The sequence below is a fragment of the Halichoerus grypus genome, chromosome 8 (genome assembly GCF_964656455.1).
Source record: "Halichoerus grypus chromosome 8, mHalGry1.hap1.1, whole genome shotgun sequence".
Lineage (NCBI taxonomy): Eukaryota > Metazoa > Chordata > Mammalia > Carnivora > Phocidae > Halichoerus > Halichoerus grypus.
The window spans coordinates 86405933-86425100 of record NC_135719.1 but is presented as its reverse complement, the minus strand read 5'-3'; the positions used below and the strand labels follow the sequence as shown (position 1 = coordinate 86425100).

The following is a 19168-nucleotide window of genomic DNA, read 5'->3' as shown; positions in this document are numbered from 1 at the left end:
TGTTGATTGGTCAAGCACACTCAAAGAGTTCAGAAGTTTTCATCAGTCCTTTATATCAGATTTAAGTTGCAAAAGCCAAACAGACTCCATAAAGTTATGAAGGTTCATAGTAGAATTTCTACTCTGTTTAATCCTGTGGATCATCCATGGAGAGTGGTGTAGTTAATCCAGGACTCAGAGTAATCCATATGTGTGTTCTCCAGCCCTTTCTCTTGTTTTCTCCTTCTGGCTCTTTTCCTCACTCAACACTGTGAACCTGTTGAACACTTTCACTACTCTCTACCCAAGGTTCACCTCTCTTTCTCTCTGGGTTGTAAGCATGACAAGGCTCTTGTTCTTTTCAACTCTGCTACTAAAAACAAATGGAGTGCTAGTATTCTGAAACCTGAAGAGGCAGAGAAGGAGGACCCATGATGATTTGGCCTTGGTAAACTATCTAAAAGACAGGAAGATCTTTTCACTGCAGTAACGATCCTTCGGCTAGCCTATCTAGAATAACATTTTATGCTAAACGATTGCACGTCTTTCTCATAATCTTGAGTTATTTCAAAAGCTCCATTTCTATTACATTAGCCTTTATGGAAACTAACATTTTGGAAGGGGGGGGATTATAATCGCAGGTGTTTCACTAATCAGATGACCTTAAGAGATTTGATTTGTCTTTATTTTATTAATAAGCCTTCAGCTCAGACTTAAGACAGTATCAGACTACACAAGACACGTCACATACATTTTTTTTAGTATTTTTGCCTCTTCAATATTTGTTATTTTCTCATGAATCTTTCCTCTCTTTCTAGTATTTTTGTTTGTTTTTCAATGTTCCTCTTTTCACTTCCTTCTTTTAAGGTATACTTATGTACTTAATCACTCTTAGCTTAGTCTTTATTTCAAAGTTGATTTTTTAAAATTTCTAATTATTTCCTGAGTTCAGTCACACATTTCTGAACATTTCTAATTCTGATTTATGGGTTTTTTTTTTAAGTATTGTAACATATTCTTGATGTCTTCTAGTTCATTTTTAAATAGACATTTTAGTTTTATCTTGTTTTATGAGCTTATCTTTCTGATGTGGGCCATTATTCTGTTCTTTATTCTTTTTTTTGTATAATAATTTTGCATGGGATTTGACCTTGATTCTTCTATGTTGCTCATTTTTATATGAAATTAATTTACCAAACTTCTAAAATGAGGCAGGGTTCAAGAAAGCTTTTCTAACATCATGGAGTTTTCATACTATTTTTGTATAGTGTTCAGAAAGAGCAGGCTTGATTCCTGGGATTTTCCCGGCTTGACTTCTTCCTCTGCTTGATTTAGACTAGGCATTGGTAAACTTTTTTTTTCTGTAAAGGGCTAGATAGTAAATATTTTAGGCTTTGTAGACCATATGGACTCTGTTACAACTACTCAAATTCACAGGCAATATCTAAACAAAAGAGAATGACTGTATTCTAATAAGATGTTATTTATTAAAAAAAGTGGCAGGTGACTACACTTATCAAGTTGAGCATCACATAATGTGTAGAATTGTCAGATCACTATGTTGCAGGAGGAGGAGCAAGATGGCGGAGGAGTAGGAGACCTAAATTTCATCTGGTCCCAGGAATTCAGCTAGATAGATAGCAAACCATTCTGAACACCTACGAACTCAACAGGAGATCGAAGAAAAGAATATCTGCAACTCTCTGAACAGAAAAGTGACCACTTTCTGGAAGGTAGGACGTGTGGAGAAGTGCATCCTAGGTGATATTTGGGAAGATAGACCACGGGGGAGGGAGCCCCCGTCAGCCGGCTACCCGGCAAGTGATAGAGCAGCGGAGCACAAAATCGGAACTTTTGGAAGTCGGCTCCGCTGAGGGACGTCGCTCCAGTGGCTAAGCGGGGAGTGGAACACTTGCTGGGACAGTGTGGTCTCAGGACCCTCAGGGTCACAGAAAGACCAGGGGTGCCTGAGTGTGGCAGAGCTCCCAGGTATCGGAGTGGGGAAGCCGGCTGCAGAGACGGAGCCGAGGAGTGGGCTCTCAGCTCGGGGTTGCCATAAACCGTGATCCGCGGCACAGTTGGGCCACTGCTCTTCCAGCAGGGACCCAAAAAGGGGCAGATCTGGGGAGACTGAGAGCTTTCCCCCCTAAGGTCAGGAACACGGCAGGGATGTCCACTATCACCACTGCTATTCAAAATAGTACTGGCACAAAAACAGACACATAGATCAATGGAACAGAATAGAGAGCCCAGAAATGGATCCTCAACTCTATGGTCAACTAATCTTTGACAAAGCAGGAAAGAATGTCCACTGGAAAAAAGACAGTCTCTTCAACATATGGCGTTGGGAAAATTGGACAGCCAAGTGCAGAAGAAGGAAACTGGACCATTTCCTTACACCACACACAAAAATAGACTCAAAATAGATGAAAAACCTAAATGTGAGACAGGAGTCCATCAAAATCCTAGAGGAGAACATAGGCAGCAACCTCTTTGACCTCAGCTGCAGCAACTTCTTCCTAGAAACATCGCCAAACGCAAGGGAAGCAAGGGCAAAAATGAACATTGGGACTTTATCACAGCAAAGGAAACAGTCAACAAAATCAAAAGACAACCAACAGAATGGGAGAAGATATTTGCAAATGACATATCAAATAAAGGGCTAGTATCCAAAATCTATAAAGAACTTATCAAACTCAACACCCAAAGAACAAATAATCCAATCAAGAAATGGGCAGAAGACATGAACAGACATTTTTCCAAAGAAGACTTCCAAATGGCCAACAGACACATGAAAAAGTGCTTAACATCGCTCAGCATCAGGGAAATCCCAATCAAAACCTCAGTGAGATACCACCTCACACCAGTCAGAATGGCTAAAATTAACAAGTCAGGAAACGACAGATGTTGGCGAGGATGCGGAGAAAGGGGAACTCTCTTACACTGTTGGTGGGAATGCAAGCTGGTGCAGCCACTCTGGAAGACAGTATGGAGGTTCCTCAAAAAGTTGAAAATAGAGCTACCATATGACCCAGCAATTGCACTACTGGGTATTTACCCCAAAGATACAAATGTAGGGATCCGAAGGGGTACATGTACCCCGATGTTTATAGCAGCAGTGTCCACAATAGCCAAACTATGGAAAGAGCCAAGATGTCCATCGACAGATGAATGGATAAAGAAGATGTGGTGTGTATATATACAATAGAATATTATGCAGCCATCAAAAAAATGAAATCTTGCCATTCGCAATGATGTGGATGGAACTAGAGGGCATTATGCTAAGTGATATAAGTCAATCAGAGAAAGACATGTATCATATGATCTCACTGATATGAGGAATTCTTAACCACAGGAAACAAATTGAGGGTTACTGGATTGGTGGGGGGTGGGAGGGATGGGGTGGCTGGGTGATAGACATTGGGGAAAGTATGAGCTATGGTAAGTGCTGTAAATTGTGTAAGACTGATGAATCACAGACTTGTACCTCTGAAACAAATAATACATTATATGTTAAAAATAAAAAAAAAGATAGTAGGAAGGGAAAAATGAAGGGGGGAAATCGGAGGAGGAGACAAACCATGAGAGACTATGGACTCTGAGAAACAAACTGAGGATTCTGGGGAGGGGGATGGGTTAGCCTAGTGATGGGTATTAAAGAGGGCACATATTGAATGGGACACTGGGTGTTATATGCAAACAATGAATCATAGAACACTACATCAAAAACTAATGATGCAATGTATGGTGATTAACATAACATAATAAAATTAAATTTAAAAAAAAGAACCCCTAAAAAAAATAAACCACTATGTTGTGAACCTGAAACTACTACAACATTGTATGTCAACAATATTTAAATTTTTTTAAGTGGCAGGTTGGATTTGGTCCACAAGCCATAGTTTACCTACCTCTGGTTTATTTTGCTCAATAGGAATATAATATGAGCCACAAATATGAGGCACATATGTAGTTTTAAACTTTTTATTAGTCACATTGAAAAAAATGGGGAAAAAAGGTGACATCAACTTAATATATTTTAAGTAACCCATATATCCAAAATATTATCATTTTAACATGTAATCAAATATTTTTAAATTATCAGTAGGTAATTTATGTATATTTTTATAAGTCTTCAATATCTGTTGTGTAGTTTACACTTACAGCACATCTCAATTCAGACTAGCTTCAAGGTGCTCAAGAGCCACATGGGGTTATTGGCTACTTTATTGAACAGCACAGAGGTAGACCTCCCCTTTCCTCATCTGTGTCTGTTGTCTTTATTCCTCCTCAATATGTATTCCATTCCCTTAAATTTCTCCCCAGTATGGGGTTCTGTCCTGGACCAGAGCCCTGATGGATCAGGTTGATAGTTCACAGAAGCTGTCCTGCTTCTGCCTCTCTGACCTCTCAGTGTTGACCCCTGCATTCACCTGGTTCTGGAAAAGGGCAAAACCCCTCCTATTTTCAGGGGCTCTTCTCAATATGCTTTCCAGTGAAGACCTGAAGGCTATCGTGTGGTTCTTTTGTTCTTAGACACCTAGTTGCTTCCTTGCTTATCCTGCTCTCATGCCTTGGGGCTATTAATAGTTTGTCTCCATGCATTTGCTCAGGGCTTGTGGAATATTTTTCCATCTCATTTTATTCACTTTTCTTCTTTTTAGTTTTATTACTTTACTCCATCTTTATTCACTATCTCTGATTCTATTCTCCTCTCTCTCCCCTTATAGTAACCTCTTTAAGTCTTTGTAAACAGAAATAAAAAATAAATACTGCGAACCCTGTCCCCTCACAGAGGTGTCATAAGAAGTACAAGGAATCACGTCTATGAAAGCATGATGTGAACTCTAAATTGTTAGATAAATGCAAGGGAAATAAGGTTATGGAATTCTAAAAGTGAAAAAACTGCCAGAACAGTAGAATCAAGCAACTTAGGTACAGGGCTTTCTATACCTTAAATGCCTGTTTTCTTTTTTCCTCAAATTTATGTATCTGTCAAAAACATTGATTAACTATAGAACAATGCAAATTTTGTAAGAATATGATTTTGAAGGTGGAACTTAAATCAATCTCTCTCTCGCCACACACATACATATATGTGCACACAATACACATTGTTAGTAAAAGAATAAAAGTGACATTTTTTTCAGTGGCAAAGTGAGGTAATTAGGCATTACAGTAAGTTGGCATGGAAAAAAATAAGAAAATTTGGCATAGCATCCGAATACCTTCTTAATAATACTGATTCCTTACCTTGGTTTTGCAACAGTGAAGGCCATACACAATTACCTTAAGGTGTGATATTTCGTAACAGTAATTTAATTTAAATTTAGTTCCCTTAAAAATTAAATGTAATAAAGCCCTTCCTTCTTTGTGCGAAGATCAGAAAAATCAAACAAAAGGGTAGCACAACTCAAAAACCATCTATAATGTTTAAAATCATCTTGTAATTTGTGAAATTTCTACTTCATTTCGCTTATCCCCACACCTGCTTAATTTTGGGTGGAAGAAGGCAAAGAAATTAACCACGTTTCAGTTAGGTAAAATTCTTATGAAAGAGATTCCATTAGCAACCCCAGGAGTCCAAGCCCTGTTATTTACCTGGTAAAATTTTCAGAGAGAATAACCTCCCCTTGAGTTTTTCCACAGAAATCCAGGACAGATGACAAAACATGAGTCAATGCTCTATTGAAGCTTCAGCTTAACCAGCTAGTGAGACATGACTTTATGTCCCAACATTTTTTAAGACACAAGTTCACCTTAGGGGTTTATATCATTTTGTCTGATAAGATCTGTGAACAAACATTGCACCTGTATATTGTATTATAGGCATCTCATAAATTGACCCTGCATTAAATGTACCAGGAGCATGGAGATGTGGAAAATAGTATCTTGATCAATTTCTTTCTTTTTTTTCTTTCTTTCTTTCTTTCTTCCTTTCTTTCTTTCTTTCTTTCTTTCTAGAAAGAGAGTGAGCATGTGTGCAAGCATGGGTGGGGAGGAGCAGAGGGAGAGGGATAGAGAGAGTCTTAAGCAGACTCCACGTCCAGCGGGGAGCTCATCATGGGGCTTTTTTTTTTTTTTTTTAAGATTTATTTATTTATTTATTTATTTATTTATTTATTTATTTGAGAGAGAGAGAGAGCACAAGCAGGAGGAGGGGCAGAGGGAGAGGGAGAAGCAGACTCCCCAGTGAGCAGGGAGCCTGCTGAGGGGCTCAATCCCAGGACCCCGGGATCATGACCTGAGCTGAAGGCAGATGCTTAACCGCCTGGTGCGCCTGGTGAGGCTTGATCTCACAACCGTGAGATCGTAACCTGAACCGAAATCAAGAGTCAGTCACTTAATTGAATGAGCCACCCAGGTGCCCCCTTGGTCAATTTCTAATACAAATTGTTATTTTTCTTTGTTTTAAGAAAATGCAAAAAAGTATTTTATTTTCTCATAGAAGTTTTAATTTCTTTTACAAGATGGAACTCCATTTAAAATTCTTTAGGAAAAAATCTTCCTTTTATTCGTTTCTATAGTGTTCATGGAAAGCCAATTACAAATCATTGAAAAATTTGAGGGGTTGACTCCAGTTATACAATTCTCAGAGATTTGATATTTGTGGTTATACATTTAGAATATATCTGAAACACAAAAATGTTAAAATTTAAAGTGTTTTTAATGTCAGAGAGCTAAGGGAGTCAAAAATAGTGAATATGTATATCAGCAATGTGTGTGTTTTAAAGCATTTCAAAACATTTAATACCAGAGCCCAGCTAATATATTACTTATATCTGTATTACAAAAAGTGATCATATCATAGAGGTAGCACACACTATGAGATTTGGTAGTTGCCATGGTAACTATATTTTTTTTTCCTGAACAGAAGAATAAATAGCTACACACATTCCTTGTAATTTATTAAGCTGGTAATTTATAGTAGCTTTAAAGATAGTGTGCCTTCTCATTTTTTTTAAATCCAAATTGGAATATACCCATTTTCATTCTTTTGAGTCTAATGAAACAAAATAAAAAAGTTATTTGCTTTGTACTTATTTGTTGTTTGTTTATTTATTTTTATTGGTTGTTCTGAAGCATTAGAAAAAATGTATAATATTTCCAAGTTACTTTCCGGTACTTAGGGATTGAGAAGTTTTTTTAACGACTTTCTAATGCAATATGTCAAGCTACTCAAAAGTAAAGTATTTATATAACAAATGCTTAAATAGTGCTTATTCTGTGCCAGACTATTTTCTAAGAACTTTATAAATTTTAGTTTATTTAATCTTAACTCATAAAATTGTAATATCTTCCTTGCAGTGTGCTTCTTTCTGGCAGTTAGGTCAATAACAATAGCCAGACGGAGTAAAAGAGAGAAAGAGAAGTCAAATTCTTTGACACCTCTTTTTAGGTAACTTATTCTCTATTTGCATGGACAATAAGGTATTCAATATCTAATAGTAGAATATTAAATTTGAATAAAACAGTAAATATACTTGTTTTCTCTGAAAAGCACATTTTTACCCCTCTTCCCAACTGACCCTGTTATCCTTCTCGGTATCTATTAACTCCATTTTAAGACCTTTGTATGTGTATTTTTTTCTACATAGCTTTTGATTTCCCTCTTTCACCTAACTCATTTTTAAATATATTAGGCCCTGTGTACTTTCTCTGGTAGTTGGCATTCTTCTAAACTCTGAGAATTATTTTTATTTAATGACTATTACTTGTATTTTATTATTTTTATATTAAAAATTTTGACAATATAAAAAAGTTGAAAGGGGAAGCTGAACCAGTTGTACCATAATGCAAGCAAAAGTGTTGCCACCATTTTGATTTCATTTTAAATAAGTGCATTCATTTACACACTGTTTATTACACATTGTACTGCATATGCAACATATCTTGTTTTATTCAATTACTATATTACTTAATTTTTTATGTCTCCGTAAATATTTCTAATGGCTCCATGGTGTCTTATTACTGTTTGCTTATCCATTCCCTTATGGCTGGAAATTTTAATTTCTTCTAATTCTGTTCCATTATAAATAATGTTGCTCTAATTGTCTTTACTCATAGGCTTGTTTTATTTTTCACAATTTGTAGCACAGATTCCCAGGAACAGAATTTAAGGATTCAGATATCCTGAATCCAAGCCCAGAGTTCTTTGAGATCATAACTTAGATTCTAGAGAGAAGAGAGAAAGAAGATGTATTAAAGCTAAATTTTTAGTTCAGACCTTATGCTCCCCCACCATCCTCATAGCATGGGTCCTAAATGGAAAGCAAAGAATTAGGAGACAACATTAAGGGATCTTGGACAACGATTTTGCTTACTGGGTCCACCCCTCTGTCCAGTAATACTCATCTGTAAATGGGAAAATCTATTATGAGCACAGAATTGTTCTGAGCATGAATGAGGTAATGAAAATGAAAACTGCATCTTTGCCACAAGCATTTTTGCCACATCACTAGTTGGCCATAAGGTGATTTTTTTTGTAAAAGATAAAAAAATAATAATAATTACTGATTGACAGTTTGGTTTGAAAGTTTGTTGGTTTCAACTGGCTGACAGTTGGTTTCATTTCTCCATTGGTGTAGTACTACCATTTTCATATTATAGGAATCTTAGCCCTCATAATGATCTGTACAGTGGGGCAGAGTTTTGAACTCAGGTTTCTCATAGAACTTTGGAACATCTATCAGTGGACATGTGACAGTATGCCAAAAACAAACAACAGAGTGGAAAACTTTTACGAAGCAATGCAAAGCTCAGTTATAAATATGCATCTTGGTATTTGGAAACTGATACCTCTCTTAAGGGAAGAAGATATTTTACCAAAAAAGAAACAGTGCGGTGCTGAGCAAGAAGAATTAACAGGCAAAAACCAAAACCAAAACCAAAAGCAACAAAAAACCCCCACAAAAACAAAACAAAACAATATAATACCATGAACGAAAGATTTTGAAGACAAGTTTTTAGGTAAAAATCCACAAAATACAATTAGTTATTTGCACAGTATTGCCATGAATCTACACACAGTTTAAAAGTATTCAAATATTTTGTAGTTTGCAATAAAACCTGTATAATTTTGTTATTCACTTTTTATGTTTCACTAGATTCTGTTTAATGAATGTCCGTCTTTGCTTTTTTGTTAATTTTATCTTTTATGGCAAAATTGCCTTACAGGCGAATTAGTTTTGCGGCCGGGACGCTTGCGGCAGAAATGCTTACCGTAAAAATACCGGAGTTGAAAAATTGCACGAGAACTCTATAGTGCCTTCAGAGACCAGGTAGGTAGCGGAACTGAGGGAAAAAAATAGTCAGTTGTGGAAATTTTGATCAATAAGGAAATGCAAGGCCAGGATAAAAGCATCAAAATGACCATACACTACATGGGCTACCAGTTTGCACTCCTGGTTTAATGTGTTTCTATCCTTGACTTTGCTCGCTTGCCCTTCCAGCCTCCTTTCCCTATTAAAACCTAAGTTTTTCCTTCAACAACAGCACTCATTTCCAATGGATCTATTTCTTGAACTCCCCCTGCATCATCAAGGCAATGCTAGGAGTAAAAGTCCTTGAGTCGTCGTGTAACTTAAGTAATGCTGTGCTGTGATTTTCACTGAAACAGCCACTCATTATTTCTTATCATTATTCAGAAATGCTTCACTTTCTAATCTGGTTCTTTCATTGTTATTGTTGTTGTTTTAAAGATTTTATTTATTTAGTTGAGAGAGAAAGAGAGAGCATAACGGGAGGGGGGGGAGAAGCAGGCTCCCCTCTTAGCCAGCTGGATCCCAGGACCTGGAGATCATGACCTGAGCTGAAGGTAGAGGCTTAACCGACTGAGCCACCCAGGTGCCCCTCATTATTTGTTTTTAATAAATGTAGAATATGATCATCATAGATATTGAAAACATAACAAAGTGTCTAAATGAAATTAAAAGTCAAACCTCTTCCTCTTTCCCTAAGGTTCTAATCTGCCTGACTAAAGCCTAAATCTCAGCAAAAGATCTTGTTTTCTTTTAAGAATAATAAAGAAACTTTCAGCTTTTTTCCCTCTCTACTTAAAGTGTTTCTAGACCATATATATATATATATATAGAGAGAGAGAGAGAGTGATATATGATCTATGACAATTCATAGATATATATTTAGGTGATCAAGTTCTTTCCTTTATTTTCCAAATTAGCTCTCTCCACCTCCCCAACCATTTAGAAACTTTGAGCAAATATTTCATCTTCCTTCCATTAAAAGATGACATTCCTTCCTCTGAAATGCTTCTTTCTCCCAGCCTGTATACACATCCCGTTTCTTAATATCTTATACATCCTATAATGGCCTTAATCTCACTCAAGGCATTAGTGTTTTCTTTTTTCCCTACTTCCTTATTCCTTGTAAAAGATTTCTGTTGTTTTTTATTCCAGCAGCATCCTTTCCCTCATTCATGTGGTAATAGTATTTCCCTCTCTTTGCAGAAATTTGTTCCCCTATTAATGTTTTGGTTTTTGTTAAGCTACCAAAGAGGAGAGCATCAGACATAACCTGAAAAGTAACACACAAACCCCTTTTGAAAACAGATTAATCCAAGAGTGGGCTGGTGAACCAACCAGGGTGAATCAGATTTTTTCTGTGCAGTTCATGAATGGCTTCTGGGATATTGTGAGTTTAGGGTTGTCAGAAGCCTCTCACCCATCGAGAAAGAAACAGATGGATACACACACACACACACACACACACACACACACACACACACAGAAGGAGAAAGAGAAGGAGGGAGAGAGAGAGAGAGAGAGAGTGAGAGAGAGAGAAATCCTCAGAGATTAGTAGAGCCAAGAGTTCAGGGTGAAGGGAGGGAGAGAGATTTAATGAACCTATTTATGTCCCTTGGTTAGGATATGCCTCAACCCAGGTTGTGGCACGTATCTTTTTTGTCCAAGTTCAAGTTTGTTTTCTCTAATTTGTAACATTTTTCTGAATTATATGCTTTAATTCCTGATAACTGGGTCTGTGCTCTCATTAGTGTGCTGAAATGCTCTCTAGATATTTTAATTGGCATTCAGAGTTCTCTTAATCGTCATGATCTTAACCCTTCAGTGTCATTTGACCATGTTGCCTCTCTTTCTGTATCGCTTTAGATATTTTAAACTGAAAAGGATTTCTTCTAGGGAATTAAATGCTTCAAACTTGCTAGAAGTTCTGGTGGAGTAGAATTCAGGAGGCTGCCTCTGCATCTTTGCTTTGAAAGTCATGCTGCTGTGATGCAGATGTCAGGAATCTGCAGCTGCTCCTGCCACTGCAACTGCTGCACAGAGCGCCCACGGGCAACGCTGGCCACTAGGCGCTGGAATGTGGGGTCTGCCCACTGCTTAACAGCCACTAGTTACAGGAAGATGACCTCTGTTTCTCTTCTGCCTTTTAGATTTTGTGTGAGAGCATCTAATAGAATGCAAGTCACATCCAGAAGCCCAGTTGCCAGGCAATTTACAAAATAAAGATTTTAAATCCCTAACCTTACTAAACAGAATGAGGCCAAAGTGGACATTGAAAGATCCAATCCAACAATCTATTAAATCTTCTTTCTGACAGTTGCCTACTTCCTGTTAACTGTATGGTACTATCTTTTCTGTCTCCCTTCCTCTCAGATGCTTCTTTGGTCTACTTCATTGTTTAATTATTTACGCCCAATAAAAACAGGGATTTCTAGAGCTATCACTCTTGACTTTCCCTTCTTTCCTCCGGATACTGTCTCCATACACTCCATACACTTTGGTTTCAAATATTATTTCTCTTACTTTGACTAAACTCCATAGCTCCGGGATGAGTCATAGCTAAGAAGTGGTGGAATTAATTGAAAATGTAGAGGGGACTGAATAAAGGGATCTGAAACTTAGGATGGATAACCTCTTCCAAAGAGCCAGCTCTAAATATGCTTATGTCCCTAAATCCAAATTAATATATTGAAAAATAAATACAAAGAAAGTATGGATGAAGATATAGAAGACATAGGTATTGTATCAGTTAAAATTCTTTGGGCTCCAGGCTTTTCTCTTTCCATTCTTCTACCTTCAGTCTATTGGTGTTGTCTCCCCTTCTGGTTACAAGACCTCTGTAGCAGTTCCAGGCATCGTATGCAGGCACAACCATACCCATTGAATGTTTATGGAGCAAAACCTTTCCACAAAGCCCTTAGGAGCCAGCCAGTGGTCAAACTCCATTGGCCAGGATTAAATTACATGTCTATGACCTATCACAAAGAAGGCTAGGGAAATGAGTATTTCTTTCAACCTCTATCTACATTGGGAGGCAGAACTATTACAGCAAGAAGACAGAGGGACTGTTGGGCAAAAAAACAATTGTGCCTGCCATTCTATTCAAATTTGCAGGTTATATAAAATCAGGATGAATTGCAAATGCCTTGAATGACAAAGTCTGAACAGAATAACTGAATAGCCTTGAATAATGTACTCAACGCAGTATAGGTATTAAAAAACCTGCATTTGGAATCTAAACCTAATTTTGTTTGGTCAAAGTATAAGGGGTATACAGGATACAAAATACAAGGAAAAGACCTGGGCTATGAATCTGCAATAAGAATTCATGAGGAAAAAAATGTCATATGGCTGCTCAAAAAAGTGAATTTAACTTTAAGGAACAATAACAAGTTTAAAAAGAGGGTGAATCAATTCTTCTGGATGGTGAACAGAGCTGACAAGGTATTTGAATATGTGTGGGAAGGTACTGATAAATTAGAGTATAGACAGAGTCTATAACGACTGTCATTTAGTTTGAGGAGCTGGACAGGCTTTGCCTGGATAAGAAAAGAATCATGGCCCTGTTTTATGTCAGTCTTATACGTGTTTTGAGTGTCCTTCTAGGGTCAATTTCTAAACATCTATTTGCAAATCAGTATGAAACCAGTAGTAAATTTATGTAGCCTACTACTTTAGAAACTCATTTTTCTTCTGTGAATACAGTTTTCTGTTCTTTCTTTTTACTAGCATAGGCTTCCATTTACTCCTTCTTTTAAAAAAATCATTTCCATTTACTTTCTTCATGAACTCTTTATTCCTATTTTACATCTAGTTTTTTTCTCATCTTCTGTCCTGTTTGCCTACCTTCTTTCTTTTCCTTGCCTCTATTCTTTTTTCAACATTTCTTTTTCAAAAGTATATCTTTATTGTCACCCATGTAAAAGATATGATTTCTTTTTGTTTTGTTTTGTTTTGTTTAGCTTTGCTTTAAGTTTTTATTTAAATTCCAGTTAGTTAACATACAGTGTAATATTGGTTTCAGGTGTACAATACAGTGATTCAACACTTGCATACATCACCCAGTGCTCATCACAGCAAGTGCACTTAATCCCATCACCTGTTTTACCCATCTTCCCACCCACCTCCCCTCTGGTAACCATCAGTTTGTTCTCTATAGTTAAGAGTCTGTTTCCTGGTTTACCTCCCTCTCTCTCTTTTTTTCCCTTTGCTTATTTGTTTTGTTTCTTAAATACCATATAAGAGTGAAATCATATGGTATTTGTGTTTCTCTGACTTATTTCGCTTAGCATAATACTCTGGCTTCATCCATGTCATTGCAAATGGCAAGATTTCATTCTTTTTTATGGTTGAGTAATATTCCTGTGTGTGTGTGTGTGTGCACATGTGTGTATGTGTATATACCACATCTTCTTTATCCATTCATCAGTCCATGGGTACTTACGGTGTTTCCATAATTTGGCTATTGTAGATAATGCTGCTATAAACATCGGGGTGCATGTATCCATTTGAATTAGTATTTTATATTCTTTCCGTGATTGCTGATCATATGGTAGTTCTATTTTTAACTTTTTGAGGAAGCTCCATACTGTTTTCCAGAGTGGCTACACCAGTTTGTGTTCCCACCAACAGTGTAAGAGGGTTCCCCTTTCTCCGCATTCTCACCAACACCTGTTGTTTCATGTGTTGTTGATCTTAGTCATTCTGACAGGTATCAGGTGATATCTCACTGTAGTTTTGATTTGTATTTCCCTGATGATGAGTGAATTTGAGCATCTTTTCATGTGTCTGTTGACCCTTTGTATATCTTTTTTTTTTAAAGATTTTATTTATTTATTTGACACAGAGAGAGATAGATAGCGAGAGCAGGAACACAAGCAGGGGGAGTGGGAGAGGGAGAAGCAGGCTTCCCACTGAGCAGGGAGCCTGATGAGGGGCTTGATCCCAGGACCCTGGGATCACGACCTGAGCTGAAGGTAGACGCTTATGCGGATCTTGATCCCAGGACCCTGGGATCATGACCTGAGCCGAAGGCAGACGTTTAACGACTGAGCCACCCAGGTGCCCCGACCATTTGTATATCTTATTTAGAAAAATGTCATGTCTTCTGTCCATTTTTAATTTTTTTAATTTTTATTTTTTTAAAAGATTTTATTTATTTATTTGACAGAGAGAGAGATAGCGAGAGCAGGAACACAAGAGGGGGTGGGAGGGTGGGCGAGGGAGAAGCAGGCTCCCCACTGAGCAGGGAGCCTGATGCAGGGCTCCATCCCCGAACTCTGGGATCATGACCTGAGCCGAAGGCAGACGCTTAACCGACTGAGCCACCCAGGTGCCCCTCTGCCCATTTTTTAATTGGATTGTTTGTTTTTTGGGGTGTTGAGTTTTATAAGTTCTTTATATATTTGGATTCTAACCCTTTGTCAGATATGTCATTTGCAATATCTTCTGTTCCATAGATTGCCTTTTAGTTTTGTTGATGGCTTCTTTTGCTGTGCCAAAACGTTTTATCTTGATGCAGTCCCGATAGTTTATTTTTACTTAAATTGTCTCTTTTCATTTTCCTCTACTCATTTTAATACTGCATCGTTTTCTTTTTTTCTGGAAATGAAGGTGAGCTGTTTCCATTACAAAGATGACAGTGACAGTCAAAAGAGTCTAATACTGCTATGCTCAGAATTTCTGAAATAACTAGAAATTTTAATCTTCAAAGAAAGAAAAATATCAACAAATCTATGTTTATTTTTTAGTCCTTTAGCTATTTTCTTGCATTTCTGGATACTACTTACAAATCCTTCCTTAGGTAAGTATCTCCAATATTAGTTACATTTTAAACAGCCAGATTTTATTGTTACAATGCCAATTTTGTTTAAGTAAGTGAATGCCTATGACATTGGCCCTCTATGAACTTAGGTGTGGAAGAAAAGCAGGCACAAGTTAAGTAACCAAACAGGAAGAAAAAGAAAATGGGAAAGAGAAAAAACCTCCTTCAAGGACAAGGTATGTATTTTTAGTATATGTTTTGTAGACTGATGGATTCCAGACTTGATTCCCTCAAGATTGAGTTCTCTCTGAGACGTGAAGTTCTCCATGACAATTAAAACATTGCATTTATCACTACATACATTGCCATTGGCTTGAACTATTGACAGCTGCATCCGTCAGAGTAATGGTTCTCAACAGGAGCGATTTTTGCCCCCCAGGGGACATTTGGCAATTTCTAGAGACATTTTTAGTTATAACAACTGGGGATGGGGACGCTACTGGCATCTAGTGGGTAGAGGCGAGGATTGCTGCTAAACCAATACATAGGACAGCTCCTCGTAACAGAATTATCCGGCTCAGATGTCAGTAGTGCCCAGGAGAAGAGGCAACTCTTTAAAACAAGGTATTGATTCTATTGTTATAGAATTGCCAGAGGATATTAGAAAGTATTCGCTAAAAAAGAAAGCCTCTTTATGTGTATAGCAATTGTATACTGTTTCCTAATACCATAGTTGCAAAATGGATAGAGTTATTGGAGGGTTATATCTTAGACTTGCATCACATAAAACTTGACATACTTTATTGCCTCTCTCCTGTCACTTGAATATAAACTCTTAATGTGGAGCTTTTTGTTATTGTTATAGTTCAGTGATGGCACATGATAGGCACTCGGTAAGCATTTATTTTTTTAAATAAATAAATGCCTAGGTAGGGTTAAGTTATTCAATTTTTAAAAAATCATTTTGTTCCAGATAACTGTTTTCTTTTGTTCTTTTCTTCATTCCTTTCTTCTCTTCTTCCTTCCTTTCTTTAAAAAAAATTCATAGATGCCTTGGTATGTCAGCCAATTGTTAGGATTTTTGTCTCTGTAAGCAGTATAGGTATGTAGACACACACAGAAATTTTATTCAGCTTAGGAAATTCACAGGTGTTCTGAAGACACTCATAAACTCCTAGGATTCTTAGGTCTCAACTGAAAAATTTAGGAAAACTGTGAAACCAGAAATGCAATAGTCAACCAAATATCTAGCTGCTTTTAGGTGTGGGAAACCTATGAAATTTAGAAAAAAATGATACTCACCAAAGTCAAGCAACAAGCTACCCAAAGTGTTAAACTTCCTACCTATAGAAGGGATCTCACTGAATTAAAAAATTACTTACAGAGACTTCATATAGTAGGTACTGCTTCTGAGTACTCTATAAATTGAGAAATACATTTTCCCACTTAATGTTTTTATCTATTTATAACAAAGATCTGATATAAGGTCTTTTATATAAACTTGATTAATTACAAGGTTTAAGCAGACTTTCCTTATTTATGACCTATTTGTAAGGAAAAGGCAAAAAGAGTGCAATATTTCTTCAGGGGGATTATTTTCTATTGATGGGTGTCTGTTGACAGAATCCTTATCATTTCTTGCCAATTTTCTCAAAGAACATTGTGACAACTGCTCACAGCAGGCAGAGTCAGACTCCAGAATTGATTTTGGCAATCTGTATTGATCATATTGTTGATGATCTTTAAAACATCTTGCTATCCCAGACTTTACTTATGTCAAGGAGAATTAACAAATCTATCTGATATTGGTATGTTCATGCCACTACCAAATCTTGAATTCTAAAAAAAAAAAAGCATAGGAAGTAGATTATAATTGTCATCAATATTTAAGAGTCATCTCTAGCCAAAAAGCATCAACAAGCTAATCGAACATTTTACAAAGATGCTGCTCCCATTTTATTCAACTGCATAATGACTTCAGAGGTTCATAAATGAAAATCATAGGAAGGCCTATTTGTCTTTGAGCTTTCTATTTTGCTTTTATTCTTTGTGTAAGACACTGGAAAGGTATTTGAAGACCTCAATAGAGGAAAAGTGAAAGGAAAGGAAAAGAAGGAAATAAGAGGCAAAGAGAAAGTGGAATAGAAAATTTTTTAATGTTTGCCATAGTTTTTCTGCTAAAATATGAGAAAAGCGAAGTCAGAAAGCTAATAATAGGAAAATGAGAATTTAGAAGCCAAAGAGAGCATTGATTTAAATAAATAAATATATTTGTGTAGGAATGTGTACATTTGTGTATATATATATATATATATATTTGTATTCGACTTATGCCGTGTTCCTTTCAAGAACATAAAATATGTTTGCATGTATTTTATTTGTCTTATGTAATTTTCATCTTACAGAGGGAGAAAATAAAGTGCAGAAAGAATAAGGGGTGATGAATAAGAAGTCACCCAGTCAGTGGGAAGAATGGAGAATATCTAATTCATTTGAAATTCAATTAATGATCTGTCCCTTCAGTTATTTTAAGACATGCAAGATATGATATGTATTGAAACATAAGACAGTGCCAGGAATCTGGTGGTTTTATTTCACTTAAAAACAAATTAACCTAAAGGGATTATTTGACTTTGAAATCCAAATTTCTTGGCAAAATGGCTTGCTAGTGTCCATTTCAAAGGCAGGTTTAGGGCCTAGACTTAGACCACTGGTTCATTTGTCCATCTCTGGATATATTAGTTTGAGTCAAGAATGTCTTCAGCATGTGTACATTAAATCAGACTTGTAAAGTGTATCTCAAACATTAGAGTTTTATGTTATTTCTTTTTTTTTCAAATGAATTTGGCCTAAAATGTTAACAAAATTGGAAACAGCTGTGTTAAGAAACTACTTTCTTTTCCATTTATAGTCTTGTCGACCAATATAAACTTCATCATTTTAGTGGAGCTTCTCCCCCACATCCAGATGTTATGGATTTCTCAATAATCCTCAGCAAAAATTGCCAAAACCAACAAGAAGTTTTAACATGTAAATTCAACACATTGTTTCATGCTCATCATGGCCTTTTCTCCATCAGCCCCATCCTCATCAGATTTCAAATGCTCGGCAGTTGACACAGCTACAGCAAAGGACTCTGAGTCATCATCTCATTGTGGGATGGGTTCCTTTTAAATTTTTTTTGTCTGATTCATGAACTGCTTTTTGAAAATCTAAAAATGGTTCATGAATTGCTTGGGAGTTGGCAAAAATTAATAATAATGAGCCCATTTTGAGTACACTGAAATGAACTGATTATCATTGCAAGCTGTTGCTAATTTGGATTCTTGATGGCAAGAAAGGGTCCTACAGGAGTCTTTTCACTTGCAAGTAGGACAGATTTCATGGTGTGGCAGAGAAAACACTTTTGTAACCTTTACCTCTGTGTTTCCTTTTAGGATTATGGGATATATAGGAATAACAGGGCTGTTATTGAGACTGGATTTGGGGGTTTTAGTCTAATCATCCTGGGAAATTGATATAACCAATGGTCCATTCTAAACAAGTGGTAAAATGCAGACATGTCACTTAATCCAAGAATAGAGCTTAAGTGTTTTTGTAAATGTTAGGAGATGATGTTCTGCAGAATAAGCATGGATAGATCTGGTTATTTTATCCTAATTTATTACTCTGATATTGTTAGTTTTGCTCAGATCAGTTTCTAATCATTTTCTCCTAAACTTTCAAAGCTATTGGCTTTAGCAGCATCCTTCAGTTGAGTGTTTCACTGGGTAAAGTATATGTTACTCATAAAGTGAGAATTCCTCTTACTTATGTTTCATGAAAAAAAAATGTAGGGCAAAGTAAAGATTACACCACAGATATCACTGAAATATCAGAAATGACATTTATTATAATACCAGAAAATATTTTTGGCATAATTTGGGAAAATTTAAGTGAAGCAAATGGAAAACCAAAACAAAATGAAAATTTTACCTTCTCATGAATTTGTGAAATCAAATATTTAAAAATCTTCTTTTCATAGTAATCATGTCTGTGTAACCATGTTTTCTATTTTGAAACCAAGTAAGTAATCTTAGAAAGTAATAACCTATGAATACAAAATAATTATGAAAGATGTAATTTGACCTCAGATGGTTGAAAACACAATGGGATGAATTACTTT

At 36.4% G+C, this 19168-nt stretch overlaps 1 long non-coding RNA gene across 9 annotated transcripts in view; it reads left to right on the top strand.

The window, feature by feature from the left end:
- The window catches only part of LOC118530243 (uncharacterized), a 449173-nt gene that overhangs the window by 202460 nt on the left and 227545 nt on the right, over nt 1-19168 (top strand). Inside the window, exon 6 of one of the 9 annotated variants that reach the window (XR_013440651.1) lies at nt 9157-9260. The exons of the other annotated variants lie outside the window; for them this stretch is intronic. This is a non-coding gene — a long non-coding RNA (uncharacterized LOC118530243). The remainder of the gene's footprint in view (nt 1-9156; nt 9261-19168) is intronic. 9 annotated transcript variants of the gene reach the window in all.